General features: G+C 47.6%; 1 protein-coding gene across 5 annotated transcripts in view; it reads right to left on the minus strand.

The window, feature by feature from the left end:
* Positions 1-18,028, minus strand: part of DPYSL5 (dihydropyrimidinase like 5) — a 103,209-nt gene that overhangs the window by 57,633 nt on the left and 27,548 nt on the right. The window contains exon 1 of one of the 5 annotated variants that reach the window (XM_019827784.3): positions 13,132-13,191. The exons of the other annotated variants lie outside the window; for them this stretch is intronic. The gene's annotated coding sequence lies outside the window, so the exon portion shown is untranslated. Of the gene's footprint in view, positions 1-13,131; positions 13,192-18,028 lie in introns of those variants that run through there. 5 annotated transcript variants of the gene reach the window in all.

The raw sequence follows: 18,028 nt of genomic DNA on the forward strand, positions 1-18,028 counted from the left end.
ACCCAAGGAGTGGCATTTTACCAATCAGAAAGCTGAAACTGCTGAGTAAGGGATTTATGGCTTCTCAGTAGCCAAGTCAAACCACAGGTCTTGTGTGAACAGTGTCCCCACTGTACCATACGGTCCCAAAGGTATCAGGGGCTCCTGGGGCGTGTCTCACAGAGCCAAATTCTCCAAGCCTCACAGTTGTTGAATCCGTGTCATTCTTCAGGTGGATTCGGCTCCAGCTGGCTCTCCCATGTCTGCCTCAAGGCCACTACTACCACATTAAGCTCCACAGCTGGCTGCACATGAATAAGCTCATTGGCAGAGCCTTTGCAAAGCACCTGCACTAAAGCTCCACCCCCAGAGATTCAGCTTTATGTGGTCCAGACTGGGTCCCCCAGAACCACTATTTGAAAAAAAGATTGTGGGGCGGGGGGGCGCCTGGGTGGCTCACTTGGTTACGTGTCTGACTCTTGGTTTTGGCTCAGGTCATTATCTCACGGTTCTCAAGTTCGAGCCCTGCATTGGCCTGTGCACTGACAGTGCAGAGCCTGATTGGGATTCTCTCTCTCTCTCTGCCCCTCCCCTGCTCTCTCTCTCTCTAAATAAATAAATAAACTTATAAAAAAAATTTAAGGGACGCCTGGGTGGCTCAGTTGGTGAAGCGTTGGACTTTGCTTCAGGTCATGATCTCCTGGTTTGTGGATTTGAGCCCCACATCGGGCCCTCTGCAGTCAGCAGAGCCGGTTTCAGATTCTCTGTCCCCCTCTCTCTCTGCCTCTCCCCCACTCGCGCTGTCTCAGTCTCTCTCAAAATGTTTATTTATTTATTTTGAGAGAAAGAGAAAGCGAGTGAGCAGGGGAGGGAAGGGCAGAGAGAGAGGGAATCCCAAGCAGGCTCTGCACTGTCCGCACAGAGACCAATGTGGGGCTCGAACTCATGAACCCTGAGATCACGACCTGAGCCGAAACCAAGAGTCAGATGCTCAACTGACTGAGCCACCCAGGCACCCCTGGAACCACTATTTTTAAAAGCTAGAGAACTTTACCATATGCTTAAAGAAGAATTAATGCCAATCTCTTCCAGAAAACAGAAGAGAAGGAAATGTTCCCAACTCATTTTATGAAACCAGTATTCCTCAGATACCAAAGCCAGACAAAGACAGTGCCAAAAAAAAAAGAAAACTATAGGGTAATATCCCTCATGAATATACATTAAAAAGTTCTTAACAAGGGGCGCCTGGGTGGCTCAGTCGGTCGAGCATCAGACTTTGGCCCAGGTCATGATCTTGCAACGCATGAGTTAGAGCCCTGCATTGGGCTGTCAGTTCTGAGCCTGCTTCGGATACTCTCTCCCCCTTTCTCTGCCCCTCCCCCTGCTCACACTCTTGTCTCTCAAAAATTAAAAAAAAAAAAAAGTTCTTAACAAGATATTAGCAAGTAGAATTCAGCAATGTGTAAATAGGATTCTACACCATGTAAATGGGATTTATTCCAGGGATGCAATGTTGGCCCAATATTTGAAAATTCAATCAATGTAATCCACCATATTAACAGGCTAAAGAAGAAAAATCACATAATCATATCATTTGATGCAGAAAAAAACATATGACAAAATTCAACATCCATTCGTGATAAAAACTCTCAGAAAAGTAGGAATAAAAGTTAACTTCCTAAATTTAATAAAGAACACCTGTGAAAAACCTATCACTAACATAAGACTTAATGATTAAAAACTGAGTGTGAGTGGTTCAGTCAGTTGAGCATCCAGCTCTTGATTTTGGCTCAGGTCATGATCTCACAGTTCGTGGGTTTGGGCCCTACGTTGGGCTCTGTACCGACAAGCTCAGAGCCTGCTTGGGGTTCTCTCTCTCCCCCTTTATCTGCCCCTCCTTGCTCGTGCTCTCTCTCTCAAAAATAAACATTTAAAAGAAAAAAAAAAGGTTGAGTGCTTTCCGCCTATAATTGGAAATAAGGCGAGGGTGTCCACTGGAAATAAGGCGAGCAGTCCACTATCACTGCTAGTCAATAAAGGGAATTCTAGCCAGCACTATAAATGAATGAAATGAAATAGAAATGGAAATATATTTCATATAGATCAAAAAAGAAAAAAATAAAATGGTCTCTATTTGTAGATGACATGATGGTCTATGTAAAAAATATCAAAGAATCTATACACACAAAAAAATCTCCTAGGGGGTGCCTGGGTGGCTCAGTTGGTTGAGCATCTGACTCTTGATTTCTGCTCAGGTAGTTAGTGATCCTGGGGTTGTGGGATCAAGCCCCACATCAGGCTCCATGCTCAGCATAGAGGTTCTCTTTCTTAAGGTTCTCTTTCTCTCTCCCTTTGCACCTTTTGCCTGTTCGTGCTTTCTCTCTTAAAAAAAAAAAAAACAACACTCCTAGTACAAGTGAGTTCAGCAAGAATGCAAGATAAAAGACCAACATAAAAAGTTAGTTTTTCTATATACTAGCAATGAACACATATACATGATGCAAAAAACTTTAAATGCTTAGGCATAAATCTAAGAAAACATATACAGGATTTGTATGCTGAAAACCACAAAATGCTGATGAAAGAAACCAAAGATCTAAGTGAGTGGAGAGACATACCATGTTCATGGATTAGAACACCCAACATAGTAATATGTCAATTTCCCCCTAATGGATATACATGTTTAATGTAGTTTGTATCTCAGCAAAAATATTTTGTAGCTAGAAGCAAGCTTATTGTTAAAGTTTATGTGAAATGACAAAGCTAAAATAATTTTGACAAAGATGAATAAAGTGGGAGGGATTGGTCTACCTGATTTCAAGACTTACTACATTGCTACAGTAATCAAGACTTTGTGATATGAATGGAGGGATAGACACAAAGATCAGGGGAACAGAATAAAGGTCCAGAAATATCCCCATGCAAGTATGCTCAACTGATTTCTGACAAAGCTACAAAAAAGCAATTCGATGGCGGTGGGGGGGAAAGATAGTCTTTTCAACAAATGGTATTGGCGCAATTGGATATCCATAAACAAAAAATAAACCTTGGCTTAAATCTCAAATCTTCTACAAAAATCAACTCAAAATGGAACATACACTGAGTGGCCACATTTGACCACTAACCATTCTCTTCCTCTTGGAGCTCCCTTCCATTAGCATTAAATGTGGCCATGCAGTGGAGGGGAATAGGGACCACAAGGAGATCTTGACCAGTTTTGGAGATGAACAAGTCTTTGGTAAATGGTGGTTGAAGGCAAGTTTGTGGGAATTTGTTAATTCTTTGTGAATAAAAGAAGCCATAAAATGGGCTGAGGAATATGGCTGAGGTAAGGTACTAATTTAGGACAGAGAAGACCCAAGATTTTTCAAGCAGCTAGGAAAGAGTCAAAGGAAAGATTGAAGTTCTAGGAGAACAAGAGATTATTTGTGATGTAAGGTCTTGCAGCATGGGAAGAATGATGGCCATCATCAATGGAAGCCAGGTCCCTGTCAACTTACATAGTTTATTTGATTTGATCCTTCCAACAAATCTGTGAGGAAGCTATTATCATGCCCATCCACAGAAGAGGAAACAGACTCAAGAAAGGCTAAGTTCAAGGCTCGTAGGAAGAAGATATGTGAAGATGCAGAAGAGGTAAGAATATACAGCTGTTCTCTCTGTACATCTGGAGGCAGGAGCTCCTGGGAGCATCGAGGAGCAAGAGGCTGTGAGCAGAGTGGGGGATGTATGGGGGAGCCACTGTGGGGCTGGAGGCGTGAAGGGGGAGGTACACAGGGGAAGGGGTCAGTGCTCAGACAGCTGCGGTCACAGTGAGCGAATCAGAATTCCGTCCAGGGAGCCCACTTTGGTTGGATCTACAACTCTCCTGACCCTTAGGTATCTGAACAGAAATGATTTTCATTTAGGCCTAGAAAATATAGGACAAAGTTTGGCCAGGGGGACAGAGACCTCGCCATTGCAGGGTCTCCCCAAGGCTCAGTTGAAGCCCACCTTTCTACTTGGTAAACTTCTCATTCCTCGGGACCCAATTCAATTGTCCCCCTTTCTGAGAAGGCTTCCTGACTCCCTGCCCCTTCATAGACTTCATGGCCCTGGAGTCTATCTGGATCTGTGAACTAAGGTCCTCCAAGTCAACAGTATAATCAATGATCATTGTTTCTGTTCCCTCCTCATCCCCAGCCTCCTGTATACGATACTCAAAACCAGTGAACAAGTGAATGAATGGCCTTGCTGCACTTGTTACACCCGCAACATGATCAAGTGGTTTAAAGCAGTGAATGGTAGGCTGTTCCATAATTGTTTCCTGGGATATCTGGCAACTTTACGTTCAGGATAATGCTCAGCTTTCGTCACTTTTCCAATACAGCAAAAACCTGTGGACAGAGCCGAGGCACCAACAGATGTCCTCTTCTTCTTGCCATTTCATTTGCCTGCCACCAGATAAGTTGTGGGGAGGCTGTGTCCCAGGATGAAAAGGCTTTAGAACCTGTTGAAGGAATACCTCTTGAAAGGAGGTAAGTCAGCTATCTGGAGATCTTAGCCTGCTCTCCTAGATACACTTAAGCAGTTTGTTTTTGTCAAGATGACCAGTCTGGAGTGCCTGGAATCTCAACACCAAGAAAGTTTACTGTGCCTATTCACAGCATCAACCACCAGGCTCTCCTGCTGTTAGGAGGGGCTGGCCCTTTGGGGGGCTGCTGCTGGGGCGGTGCTGGGGAACAACACAGGTGGTGGGAGTGGGCAGCAACAGCTGCTTCCCAGGAACATCTGCTCCCCACCAGGTATCATCCCAAGCTCTGGGGAGAAGGGGCCTCTCTCCTAGTGAGGAAGGTACTGGGCAGAGAGGCGGCGGTGAGGTGTCAGGCTGGAGAGATGGGAAAATGGGACCGTCACAGCCACAAGCTTATTGCCTGAAGCTGGGAGGAAGCTGAACATTATTTCAGATCTTTTGTCCTAAAACCTGAAAACTGGAGTTTTAATTTAATATGCAACTAGGAAATGAGTTTGTTCTCAGGTGATGGACATAAGCACTCTGGCCAAAGGAAGCCCGGAGAGCCTAAGAGATGCAATCTCCCTCTCTCTCATTACGAAGTCAAGGCCAAGTGTGACCACGAAAGAAGAGACGCACCTTCTCAGTTTGCACTAGAAGAGGGAAGTGATGGTGGTGGTAGGGGCGGCCGAAAGAAGCCACCCCCCCGCCCCAGCCCTCTGTGCAAATATATAATCCTCACCTTTTAAAGCTACTTTAAAGAGGAAAAGTAGGAATATTTATGCTGGCAACTTGTTTATGTCAGTGTTGTAAATGAGAATATTGACTTGCTTATGAATCTAGAACACATACTTCAGAGTATACACCTGGAGGGTCGGGACTTTGAAGGGCGATGCGATAATAAATTACTGGGGATTCTTGTCCTAGCTTTGATGCTATTGTCAAAAGCCAAGGGTATCTTCTTCAAGAGAAATGAGAGCAATGGCTCTTGGTAAGCTAACACCCCGTGTCTGGCATTTTCCATGCATTCAACCACGGGGCAACCCTGAGAAGTGGGAACGAGGCAGGAACATTAGCCCCATCTTAAGAGGAGGAGACACAAGTTTTGGAAATTAAAGGCCACACCACTCCAGGAGAAGGATCGGGTTCATAGTCAGGTCTACCTGAGTTTAAAGAAAGGTCATTAGAGTTCGCTCTGGATAGAAGAGTTACAGGCGATTCTTATGTTATTTATAGTTTTCTGTACTTTCAAACTATATACAATAAACTTGGGTTACCTTTCATAACCTGAGAAGTTATGTTGAGAAGCTTTTTTTTTTTTTTTAAAAGCTAAAAAGAAGCCAGAGGCATCCAATGTGACCCTTCATTCCGGTGGAGGGCTCAGTTCCTTCCGATGCCTCCTTTATGGGAGGAGCGGGTAGAGCTACGACCGACTGTAACACTCAATCCTTTCTCTAGAACCCTTGGGTTGGGTCCCCGACCCAACCTGTCTTTTCATCTTCCTTGTAGAAATCCATGAAGGTTAACCCAGCTCTGAAGGGACTGGATTCCCAGGATACCTTTAGAGGGAACTCATTCTCAGAACGTAGAGGACCCTGTTAATAATGTTAACAATTAGTGCACACCTCCTGTACACTGGGCCCTCCCCAAACCTGTCACACACATGATCTTATCTGATCCTTACAACGCTCTGACGTAGATACCATTATTGCCCCATTACTGCCACAGAGATGGCTGAGGTTTAGAAAGTTAAAGAAACGTCCTCAAGGTCACATAGCTAACTTGTAACAAAGCAGGGATTAAAAGCCAGACACTTGTCTAGAGCTGTTGTGGACCGAAAGTTTGTGTCCTTCCAAAATTCATACGCTAAAGCCCTAACCTCCAGTGTGGCTGCGTTTGGAGATGAGCCCCTGAGCAAAATTTTAAGGCTAAAGGAGGTCATAAGGTGCCGTCCTGATCCCACAAGGTTAGTAGAAGAGACACCAGAGGGCTGAGTCCCCAACCCACCACCCCCATGTGCTTTGCCTAAGCGCTGAAAAAAGGCCCTGTAAGAAAGGAGCTTCCACCAGCGAGGAAGAGAGTTCTCACCAGAAACCTACCACACTGACACCCTCATCTTAGACTTCCAGCCTCAGAACTGTGAGAAAATAAATTTCATTGTATAAGCCCTGCAGTCTGTGGTATTTTGTTGTGGCAGCCTGAGCAGACTAACACAAGAGCCGACATCCCCGGCCATGCGCCATATGCCAACATGGAGGCCGTGCGACCCAGAGCCTGGATCTCAAGCCGCCTGGTGGAGTCATTTCGGTGGATGCTCTGAGCTCCTTCCCCCACCCTCTGGCAGACTTTCGGCTTCAGACTAGGGACTGCTGTCATCAGAACTGCCTGCGGGCCTTCAGCCTTTTGGGGCGACTGAGGCCTCAGAACACTCTAGGGCTGTGCTGTCATGTTTGGATAATATCATAGCACGGTTCCTTAGTATACTCACTCCCTGTCCGTGATGCTTTCGGAGACTGTCTTTTTAAAATGAAAATTTGTGTGCACTAAAATACTCTAATTGGGGCACCTAGGTGGCTCAGTTGGTTAAGGTCTGACTCTTGGTTTCGGCTCAGGCCAGGATCTCACGGTTCCGTGAGTTCGAGCCCCATGTTGGGCTCCACACTGACGGTGCGGAGCCTGCTTAGGATTCTCTCTCTGCCTCTCTCTTTCTCTCTCAAAATAAATAAACTTTAAAAAAAATACTCTAATTTCATTCTCTCTAGTGGGTGAGAGAGACACAAATTGTGTTACAGAGCAACTAAAGTGTAGAGGATATACTTCTTGTCTAAAAACCTGAAAACAAAGTTAACACATAATTGGTTTAGGGGCACCTGGGTGGTTCAGTCAGTCGTTTAAACGTCTGACTTTGGCTCAGGTCATGATCTTGAAGTTCATGGGTTCGAGCCCCGCGTCGGGCTCTGTGCTGCCAGCTCAGAGCCTGGAGCCTGCTTCGGATTCTGTGTCTCCCTCTCTTTCTGCCCCTCCCTGCTCACGCTCTCTCAAAAATAAATAAACGTTAAAAAAAAATTAGCAGGTATTGACTTAAAAAATTTTTTTTAATGTTTTTATTTATTTTTGAGACAGAGAGAGACAGAGCATGAGCGGGCGAGGGGCAGAGAGAGAGGGAGACTCAGAATCCGAAGCAGGCTCCAGGCCCTGAGCTGGCAGCACAGAGCCCGAAGCGGGGCTCGAACTCACGGATCGTGAGATCATGACCCGAGCTGAAGTCGGATGCTCAACCGACTGAGCCACCCAGGCACCCCCACGGGTACTGATTTAAACTGGGTGTCTCTGACCCGTGTACCAGAGACCAGAGCTGTGAGTGAGTGAGCCGGCTGTGTGATGATTGATGGTGAGACTGTCTTGCTACACCAGTATCCTCCCCCCCAATTTTAGATTTCCAAATTGTCTACGTGGCCAAGATGCCTCATCCCACCTAGCCTCCCTCACCATTGACGGTTGACACTCATTATGCTTCTCACCTCCCCCAGTAACCTCATTAGCGCCACCTTCCCACAGATTTCCCTGCTAGTCTTTGCTAAACTAAACGGAAGAAAAGATGTTCTGGCGTCTTTTTCTGCAGCAAGCCTTCTGTCTGTGTACAGACGAGTTCGTGAACATAATGGGGTAAGGGGGTGGGTGAGTGGGGAATATACCTTGGCTCCCTTAGGAGAGTCCCTCAGAAGGGAAAATCTTTGAGCACAATTGTGCCACGGGCTATGGCGGTCTTTCCCTCTGTTCTGGCGGGGGCAGTATATTCAGAAAACATTCTTATCCATGGTCATGGTCAGTATCAGATTTACTTACTTGTGATGCTTCAAATCACTCGTTTATTCCAAACACAGTTACTGCGTAGACAGAGCCCATGTCTGGCCCACGGGCTTGCCATATAGGCTGTGGACTGAATGTTTGTATCACCCCCAAAATTCATATGTTGAAGTCCCAATCCCAAACATGATAGTATCTGGAGCTGGGGCCTGTGGGAGGGAATTAGGTCATGAGGTTGGGGCCCTCATCAGAAGAGACAGGAGATCTCTCTCTCTCCCCCACCCCTCTCTCTCTCTCTCTCCATCTCCTGCCTGGGCCCCCACCCCGTGCGAGGACACAGAGAGAAAGGTAGTCATCCGCAAGCCGGGAGGAGAGTCCTCACCAGGAAACAAATTGGCCAGCACCTTGATCTTGGACTTCTTAGTCTTCAGAACCGTGGGGGAATAATTTGCTGTTGTTTAAGCCACTCAGTCTGTGGTATTTTTATTATAGCGGCCTAAGCTAAGATACTACATTAGAAATGAACATTATCATCAAATCATCATTAAATGACAACTGTGCCTTAAAATAGATGTCACCTCCTTTAAGGACTTCTGGCGGTATTCCACATTCCCATTTGTCTAACCAACAACTCTGATCACCCAGCTATGTTGTCTATGCAAATGAAAGAATTCAAACCACATGGCTGTCCTCCCAGGCAGAAATGGAAAAATGCCAGATAGTCAAACGGTGAAGAAGGAATAACTCAGAACTATGGAATTCTAGAGCTGCATAGATTCATCAAGTCTACCCTGACTTTCCCTTCAGTCCCCGGACTTTACCAACGGTGACCTTGAATAGAAGGGAAGCAGTCCAGCACCAACAGGGGGGCCGGTAAACTGCAAATGTGGAGATCTGAGGAATTCTACAACATATCTGGGGAAGCAACGATGCCTTCCACGGCAAGATGGTGTATTATCTTTGATATGCCAAGATTCATCCAACTGTATGCAGCTTGTATTCCCCAATTTCCTAATTCCGTGGCATGGATTCCTCATGCTCCTGAGCCAGTGCTGGGACAGAGACAAGGTGATGTGCAAGCTGGGGAAACAGCCCCATCTCACCTGGGAGTGCAGTCTTTCCCGAGAAAGCCTCTTTATGTTTAAAACAGTGACAATAATGGCTATTCGCTATCTAATAACTGTCTTGTTGGATAAAGGAAAATTTCCTGCACCGCCCACCCTTCTGCCCCGCTTAGTGCTGTAAGCTGTTCCAGTGCAGAACTGCACAGCGGGGGGATCCTGCCGGGTGGACAGTCAAGGTTATGGCAGCTGCTGCTTCTCGCTCATGAAATGCACACAAGCCCATGCTCCTAAAAGGCGCACAGGGTTAGCCCTGCCAAGGAAATGCCAACCCCAACACTGTGTCTTGAAATTGCCTGTGTCTGTCATCACCTTTCCCAGCTCCCCTGTGCCTGCAGGGAGGTGCGAGACAAGGAGAGTCTGCAAGGTCTGTCCTGCACAGCTGCCTCCTGCCAGCAGCTCAGCTGGAGGGTGCCGGGGGACTCTGGGGCTCGACAAAGACACATGGGGCCAGAAGGGTGCCAAGGGGATCCTTCTTGCATAAAGACCTTAAAACTAACTTGTTAAAGGGGTGCCTGGGTGGCTCAGTCCCTTAAGTGTCCAACTCTTAATTTTGGCTCAGGTCATGTTCTCTTGGCTTTTTTTTTTTTTAAGTTTATTTATTCATGTTGAGAGAGGGACAGAGAGAGAGAGGGGGGCAGAGAGAGAGTCCCAAGCAGGCTTTGCGCTGTCAGCACAGAGCCCGACGCGGGGCTCGATCTCACAAACCTCGAGATCATGACCTGAGTCGACATCAACAGCCGGACGCTTAACCAACTAAGCCATCCAAGTGCCCCATATGTATTTTTGTTAAAAAAATTTTTTTTTCAATGTTTATTTATTTTTGGGACAGAGAGAGACAGAGCATGAACGGGGGAGGGGCAGAGAGAGAGGGAGACACAGAATCGGAAACAGGCTCCAGGCTCTGAGCCATCAGCCCAGAGCCCGACGCGGGGCTCGAACTCCCGGACCGCGAGATCGTGACCTGGCTGAAGTCGGACGCTTAACCGACTGCGCCACCCAGGCGCCCCTGTATTTTCGTTTTAATAGGCCTTGGTTTAAGACTCACATGTCCTCTTTTGGCCAAATCCAAAGAAGAATGTGTGATTTTCCAGACGCTCGGTCACTGTGATATGAAGGGACGTGCAAAGCAAGAGCTACACATCCACCTTGTGACATGAAGGACCTACTCAGCCAACCCTAATGGTAAATGGAGTGCTAACCGGAGGGGAAGGAGAAGCCAGTTCTGGTCACTGGGGCTACACTGAATGATGTGGCTTTTCCTTTGCTCCAAGCAGCTAACATTGGCCAAAGGATCAAAAGGCAGTACGTGGCAGTGGTTAGAAGACCAAAAAAAAAAAAAAAAAAAAAAATACACAGCTGCTTTTCTTCTTCTGATCAGCATATAGGAAAGAGAAACAGAGCAGGGGGAAAGCCGACCCTAAAGGGGGGTTGGGGACAGGTGTGCGGGGGCGGGGCATTGCCCTTATAGCATTCTGGGATGGTACTGGAAGGGGATTCTCTTTGAGATGATAAATGAGAACAAATGAAAGATTCAACAGAACACAAAAGCCACAAAGGGAAGTTTAAGGTGAGTGGGAAACAGCCAAGGCTGTAAGTTAATCCATTTAAGTGTTCAGTAAAACTGCCTTTCTAAATAATACAGCACTAAATAATTCTTAACTAATATGAAAGCCGTATAATTTTATCATTCTTAATTGGCTTTATGGACTCTTGAGTAGATCTAAAACAGTAGTTCTAACATACGTGTCAGGTATAAAGAAAAGTGACAAACACCTGTGAATTCACCATTGTCACTACTGTTGAAGTCCCCACACCTCTTTCATCCCCCCCACCCCCACCCTCAGACATAACCACTTCCCCAGTTAATTTGTATGGACTAATGATCAATAACAATTAGGTGACAAGGAAAAATAAAAAAAAGACAAGATCACAGCTGTTCCCACCCCATGACCTCCTCTCCCCAACATCTCAGGATCACACTTCACCTGCCTTATGACGACTGACTTCTTCATCACTTAGTACCGCGCTAAGGTAAGCAGGAATCTGGAACCTATTCCATGCTAATAATGAGGATGTGAGTGCATTTTAACATCTAAATGCCCACTGACCATTCCACTAGCATGTTCCACAGGCACATGCACTCAACCTTTCCAAAACCAGCTGCATCATTCCCAATGGCCCACCCAGAAATCTGAGACTCTTCCTGAATTCCTCTCCCAACGAGGCCACTGTCAGCATCAAGGGCTGGTCTGAGTGGTGGGCCTGGTTTGGGTCACCTAGGAGTTTCGTGCAAAATGTCTTGAGGGATTCTGGAGGCGGAACCCAGCCACGGGGAAGGAGAACTGGGTAAAAGGAAGGTAAAAGGGGGATCTGGGGCTTAGGCATCTCCAGGGACTAGGGGGGGACCTGGAGGCAGGAAGAAGGGCCAGTCAGGCTGAAGGGTAGCACACAGAGGGCAGAGGCTGGACAGGCTGTGGCCGATGTTATGCCCACCCCGAGTCTCGCTGGACCCTTCAGCCGGTAGCCGTCAGCCATAAGAGTCCAGCACCCGGGCCACACTGGGAGGGCAGGCAGGCAAAGAGGACCCATCTGTCCATAAGATGGGTGAGAGTGTGGTGAACAAAGGCTTCTTCTTAAGAAGGATTAAAAACAAACACACAAGCAAACAAACAAAGACAAAGGAGCTGCTATAGTGAAGCCCAAGAGGTGGGCCTGGCTTCTGGGGAAGGTGTCCGCGGACCCACTTGGGGGGAGTCCTCAAGCTAAGATCGAGCAAGAAGTCTTAATCCCCTGGCTTCATCCGACCTGGCCTGGCGCAGCGTGGCCACATGCATTAGGGCACGGAGGGCAAAAGTGAAATTCCAAAGGATTAGCCCAAGAGGGTGGTAAGCAATGGAGCCGCAGACCGCCCGTTCCAGGTTAGCTGTGCGAGAAACCGGGCAGTTGTGGGAAGGGGAAGCTGAGTGCTTGCGGGCAGGCATGGCGCCGCGACAGAACAGGCCGGCCGTGGGGCACCAGGTGCACGCGGCCCATGCCCTTGCTCCTTTCAAGTGCTCGCCTGCTCACTGAGGTCAGGGGGCTTTCGTTTGAGGCTGGGGGAGACCGAGTACCAGCAAATACCAGTAAACATGAGTCCATCCCCACCCGTGAGCCCAGCTAGCTGCTCCAGGGCCCTGGACGAAAGTCAGGGAGGTGTAAACACGCTGGAGACAAGGGTCCCAACCTCCGGACTGAGGCTTCAGCCAGAAAACACCAGGCTCTTGTGACTGCTAGCCACCATCGCCAGCATAGGCCTTCCCCAGGCGGGCCTTCTGGCAGATTCCTCAGCCCTGCTGTGCTTTCCAGGCTCTCACCAGCTGTCTCCAGGCCCCAGAAATAATTCCATCAGCTCTCTTGGAAGGAGACCAGCTGCAGCTCAAGGGCCTCCAGAGTGGCTGCTTTCTAGAACGCCAGCCAAAGGACGGAGAGGCCAGCGGCCACTGCCAGAAAGGGGGGTGGGGAACGACTCTTCTCTGTCTGAGACCCCCATTCTCAGGTGGGGGGTGTAAAAGCAGGAGAAAAGAATGCGTTTTCCTAACAAAGTATCCCAGGGGCACCTGGCTGACTCAGTCAGTGGAGCACGCAACTCTTGGTCTCAGGGTGCTGAGTTCGAGCCCCACACTGGGTGTAGAGATTACTCAGAAATAAAAGCTTAAAACATAAAATCAAATCAAAGAAAAGTTGGGGCACCTGAGTGGCTCAGTGGGTTAAGCATCCAACTCTTGATCTCAGCTCAGGTCTTGATCTCAGGGTCGCCAGTTCACGCCCCACCTTGGGCTCCACGCTGGGTATGAAGCCTACTTCAAAAAACTAAAATAAAAAAAAAAATAATAGTAAAATAAAATAAAATAAAAAGTGTCCCAAACCTGGGCTACCTGATAAACTCTAGATTTGGGATAGATACTAAGTGAAAATACACAAAAATTCTACCTTTTCTTATTTATTTATTTATTTATCCCTTTTAAACTAAAACTTGATATGAACTAACTACCGCCATATATAACATCTCCCAAACAACAATTGAAGGAAAAAGCAAGAGACAAAATAGTAAATACAGTGTAAGTCCTTAAGAACTTTCAAAACCAGGCAAAAGTGAGCTACAGTGTTTAGGCATAAAGTTGAAGAAAGAAGAGAAACCAAAGAAAGGATTATTATAAAAGTCAGGGTGGGTGGTTATCTCTGGAGGGTAGGGAGGGGCTGTGTTTGGGCAGAGGCACCTGGTGGGGACAGCTTCTGGAGAGCTGCAAATGTTCTAGTCTTTCAGTTGAAAAGGGTGGGAGTTACACAGGTGTTTGCTTTAAATGACTCTTTAAATTAGACATTTTCTGCGTTCTTCTGTATGTATCTCATAACACTCTTAAAAATTAAAAAAAAAAAAAAGAACTCCATGTCAATATACGGAATGATATGCAATGTGTTACTACAATTATGTAAAAATATCACACACACAAACAGACCAGGTGAGGGGTGCCCGGGTGACTCGGTAGGTTAAGTGTCTGACTTTGGCTCAGGTCATGATCTCGCGGTTTGTGAGTTCAAGCCCCACGTCGGGTTCTGTGCTGACAGCTCAGAGCCTGGAGCCTGCTTCAGGTTCGGTGTCTCACTCTCTCTCTCTGCCCCTCCCCCACTCACACTCTGTCTCTCTCTCAAAAATAAACATTAAAAAAATAATTAAAAAAACCAACAGACCAGGTGAGAATAAATAACGAGGTTTGTGTTTATGAGATTATAGGTGATCTTACTCCTCTAATTTTTCAAACTTCCTGTATAATATTATATAGATTTTATAATGAAAAATAATAATGATAACTTAAAACTACATAAATTGTTTTATACTGTTAGGAAAAAAATGGAAATAAGGTGCAAAACATGTTTCCTTTTCTTTTCAGGAAATCTTGCCATCATCCTTCCACCTCCAGGAAAATTTCCTAAAAGGACTGGGCTTTAGGACAAACCAATCTCCTTCCTTACTTCGACTCCAACAGATGTTAGAACGACACAGACTTTTTTCTCTGTGATGTGGGACTCCTTCAAAGAGGTACCGCGCATTTCATCTTGTGCCGCAGATGTGTTTCCAGCTCTCTCCCCCAAATGAAGTGCTTTCACCTGCCACTGACTTTTCACCAATAACGCTTCCGCCCAGGCAATGACATCCTCCTTCCTGCGCCTGTGGCTGCCAGCTGCCTTCTTACGGACCTGATTCACCTCCATCACTAATGTGAAGAGGTACTTCTTCCTTAACCCAGAATCCCCGGAGCCTGAAGAGCAAATCTCCCCAGGGCTTGTAGCAATACATGGCTAATGGAGCCCAACCTTGGGGAGATGGGCAGAAGGCGGGGAACCACTGTGAGCTCCATCATCTCCCATGGGAGGCAAATTCTCATGGGTGATGCCCCCAGGCTTGTGTGGGAAGCACCATGCCTGCCTGGAGTGGCGGGCCGGGCGGGCAGTCCCAGGAGGCTTGAAGGCAGGCCTGGGGTGAATATAATCAGCTTCCCTCAACTGGGGCAGTGAGGCCACTAGCCTGTGCCTGCATTTCAGCGGCCTGTTTTATAGCAGCCAACAGGAGCAAATGGGGAAGCAAAGGGTGCGAGGGGGCAGGAAGAGGAAATGGAGGGGGGGGGGATGGGTAGAGCAGTGCCAGGAGCCCTGAACTTGCCTTTGCGCCTCTAGCCACGTGACTAACTGCTCCACACCCATCTTCTCAGCTGTGAAGTGGATGTCAGCACCATCAGCCCATCGTTACCACTGAGCTCTTTGTGTGTCAGGCTCCCACATAATTTCATAGAAATCTTACAACCGCCTGTGAGGTGGTTAGGCATTATTATCCCCATTTTATAGCTGAGGAGACTGTGGGTTGGAATTCATCCGTACTAGACTGGAGCTCCTTGAGAGCAGAGCCCAGGCATCACTTTATCCTTCTAAGGGCTCGGCATGCAGAGGCGCTCATTAAATGCTAGCTGAAGGAAGCGAGGGTTGGCAGAGAGAGCGGGGTAGAAGCAGTCTCTGTGCGCAAAGGGTTAGCCACAGTAAGGGGCTGTTAGCAACAGGAAGGAAGGCTTCTCCAAAGAAGAGTTCCATGCTGGTTGTGCGGGCGTTTGGTACAAAGCTTAGGGCAGAGGAACAAAGCTGGCGTTGGCCGGGCTGAAAAAAAGACAGGAGGCAGAATAAGCAGGTACGGGCTCGGCACAGCCAGCAGACCAACTGCCTTGGGGCCAAGAGGCCAGACTGGGCTGAGCAAGCAGCTTGGGGAGCCAGGGTAGGAGGTCAAGGAGCACAGAGCAAGAGGCCCAGCCTTCTGAATGAGACCCATGTGGCCCAGGATGACTTGGAGCACAGAGAGCAGGATCCTGAGTCTGGTCAGGGGATGAGCACGTGGTTTGGGGGCTGATCTCCCCACTTGTTTGCCTGGCACAGGTTGAGTGGAGGCCGAGAGAACGGGGACTATGGTAATCCGGGCATGAGGATATGGTGGGCTGAACTGGTGGTGCCTATGGAATAGAAAAGGAGCAGGGCCGAGAAAGGACTGAATGCTGGTGGGTTCTCCGGAGGAAAGGGAGAACAGACTGGGGAAGACAGTAAGAATGGAAGCACGGGTGAGCAGAGCAGAGAGCTGGTGTGGACAGATGGAGACCAGCTGTCGGGGCATGCCTGTGCTTTACGGACGCCCAGGAACGAAAGCCGATTTCAGCTTCCCTCTCTAGGAACCCTTTAGATCAGTCAGAAGATGGCAACTGACCCAATCAAGGTAAGGAGATGGCAGGAGCAGGAAACCAACACCTACTAAATGCTACTCAGTGTGCTAAGGCTCTTAACACATGGCGTTTAATGGAAACAACCTCACAATTGCTCTTGGAGATGAGGGGCTGTCTCCACTTGACAGCCAGTGACTGGAGGTAATGACTAGTCAAGGTCACACAGCTTCATGGAAAGGAAAAGGAGTAGAGGTAATTCGAAACACCAAATAATACAAGGATCAAGAGGTCTGGACTGCGCTAATGGGCTAACCTTCTGATTTACTCGTGCGTTGAATACTTAGGAGACACTTGAGACAAAACACTCTACTCAGGCATTGCCAGTTCTACCTACTAAATCTGTTCCTTATCCATCCTCTCTCTCTTTTTTAAGTTTATGTATTTATTTTGAGAATGAGAGTGTGAGCGAGAAGAGGCAGACAGAGGATCCCAAGCAAGGCTCCGCAACGTCAGCAGGGCCTGACGTGGGGCTCGAGCCCGCGAGCTCATGACCTGAGCAGAAATCAAGTCAGCCGCTTAACCGACTGAGCCACCCAGGCGCCCCACTTACGTTTTCTTTTTTCTCCGAACCAACTGCCTCGGTTCGGGCCCTATCATCAACCTGCATTAAGATGATATCACTATGACCTGGATACTTCTAACTGGTCTCCCGGCCTCCGCCCTGTCAGCATACTGAGCTTGTAAGTTGCCAATAGGATCACAGAGACACTCGTAGCACCTACGTGGTACTATGCTAAGTGCCGGATACTGCACCAACCCCCGACGAGCTCCCCAGTTTGGAGTGCAAAGAAAGGCATGAACAAAAAGTTCAATATGAGTTAAGAGAAGGGCTGTGTCAGTACCAGGAAGGGGGGGGGGGGGCGGGAGAAGCACTTCACCCTGAGTGGGATAGAGGACTGCTCCTCAGAGGAAGTGCCTTGGACGTCAGTCTTGACGGCTGCTTAGGAGTGCACCATGGGGGGCTGGGGGAGCCAAACCTGAGCATTCCAGACAGAAGCAGGGGGGTGTGACCTAGCTGGGTGCCTTCAGGATGGCTGGTGTATTTGAGGAGCCCCAGGAGCCCCAGCCATTCAATGCCTGGTGGGACACACTCAGAGTGTGGACTCTAAGGCCTGCTGGGAGGGCAAGCAAAGAAGGGACATGATTAGATTTGCATTTTACATAAAAATTCAAAGGACAGAGTATTAGAAGGACACACAGAAAGATATGTTTATAAATTTTGGGTGGGTTAAGGTTTTTTAAGCATTATCCAAAGCCAGAAACCAGAAAAGAAGAGATTGATGCAGGTGTGACTATAGAACAACAACAAACTGTAATACAGCAGAAGATGCCACAAAATACTTTTAATAAAGACAAAAACTGGGGCACGTGGGTGGCTCAGTCAGTTAAGCGTCCGACTTCAGCTCAGGGCATGATCTCACAGCTTGTGAGTTCGAGCCCCGCATCGGGCTCTGTGCTGACGACTCGGAGCCTGCTTCGGATTCTGTGTCTCCCTCGCTCACTGCCCCACCCCTGCTTGTGCTCTGTCACTCTCTCTCAAAAATAAATAAAAAGATTAAAAAAAAAAGAAAAAGACAAAAACTGGTTAAGACATGTTTGCATGGTTTAAGAGAAAGATAAGTACTCCAGTAGAAAAAATAGGCACAGAAGGGGTGTTTAGGTGGCTCAGTCAGTTAAGCATTCGACTCTTGATTTCGGCTCAGGTCATGATCTCAGTTTGTGGGTTCGAGCCCCGCATCAGGAACTGCACTGACAGCGCGGGACCTGCTTGGATTCTCTCTTTCTCCCGATCTCTCTCTGCCCCTCCCCACCTCATATGCTCTCTCACTCAA

Source organism: Felis catus, chromosome A3, assembly GCF_018350175.1.
Source record: "Felis catus isolate Fca126 chromosome A3, F.catus_Fca126_mat1.0, whole genome shotgun sequence".
Lineage (NCBI taxonomy): Eukaryota > Metazoa > Chordata > Mammalia > Carnivora > Felidae > Felis > Felis catus.